The sequence below is a fragment of the Arachis ipaensis genome, chromosome B08 (genome assembly GCF_000816755.2).
Source record: "Arachis ipaensis cultivar K30076 chromosome B08, Araip1.1, whole genome shotgun sequence".
Classification (NCBI taxonomy): domain Eukaryota; kingdom Viridiplantae; phylum Streptophyta; class Magnoliopsida; order Fabales; family Fabaceae; genus Arachis; species Arachis ipaensis.
Window position 1 is genome coordinate 29,143,958 of NC_029792.2, and position 1,218 is coordinate 29,145,175.

Sequence of the window (1,218 nt, forward strand, 5' to 3'; positions counted from 1 at the left end):
AAAAAATCAAGTAATGATCTTATTTTTAAAATATGCATTTAAACGTTACACAACTAACCTCATATGGATCACTCTGCAGAATGCCGCTTGATAGCTAAATGGACACGGTTCTACGAATCCAACAGCGGTGGTGGCATTCATCACCGCCGTCGCCTCATTTCTCTTCTTTTCTCTGTCGAACTAGCATCCTTCTCTGTGACCGTCCCTGTCGTCGCCACCCTCTTCTCCTTCTTCCGTCGTTCTTTGTTTCTTCACCGTTATTTTATTCTTCTCTTCTCTACGACGTCGAAAGAGGAAGTCTTTCCCTTACTGGTGCCAACTACTCCCCCTTTCAAAACTTGCAGCGCGCTCTCCCTTATCTTCTCTTCTTGTTAACAATAAAAATGCAGCTGCAAGTTCTGGAATAAAACCATTTCCAATTTTAATTTGAATCAAAATTCCGTCCAATTACTTTTTTATTTGAGAACTGCTAGGTGTCCAATTTTAAGAGCAAATACTTGTCAATCACACACAGTTCCACGTGTCAGACATAGAACGCTCCACTTGTTGCTCACAGACCACTCTACTACTCTCCTATTATATATTAATAAATATTATTTACAAAAATAAAAGCTATTCTTAAAATTATTATTGAAATTTTAAAAAAATAAATATAATTTAAGTAATTTATATGCATAATTTAATTAAATAGACATAACTCTGTAATATTTTTTAAAGAGGACAAGCTAAGATACAAGATTGAGACAATTAAAAAAAAAAGAAATCTATGAATCACCATTAATTTTATTGCAAAAAAAAATTTAAATTTCACAAAATACTTTTTTTTCAGAGTTTGGATCCAGCCTAATCTAATTACTTTATATATTAAAAAAATAAAAATATACAATTTATATAATTTTTATCTAACCTTAATCAAATTTCAACCATCATTTACCCTTTTTTTTCTTTTTTTTTTCTTATTTTTCTTCGTTACAAAAAATTTTTCCTTTTCCTTTTTTTTTTAGAAATCTGATTCTAATTTAATATTCAAATCAATGCAATCTGTTATGATTCGCGGTCCAGGTTTATTCACAAAAATATATTTATCCAATCCATTTCAAATCGATCAAATTTAATTGGTTCAGTTCTCAATTTCTTCCAAATCCAATCCAAACCAATCCGATTACACCCTAATTTCAATTATTAAACATTAGAAGCAACAATTCTAATTACCAGTCT

General features: G+C 30.5%; 1 long non-coding RNA gene across 1 annotated transcript in view; it reads right to left on the reverse strand.

Moving 5' to 3' along the window:
- Window positions 1–283, reverse strand: part of LOC107612244 — a 23,331-nt gene extending 23,048 nt beyond the window's left edge. Inside the window, exon 1 of the long non-coding RNA XR_002352254.1 lies at window positions 59–283. This is a non-coding gene — a long non-coding RNA (uncharacterized LOC107612244). The remainder of the gene's footprint in view (window positions 1–58) is intronic.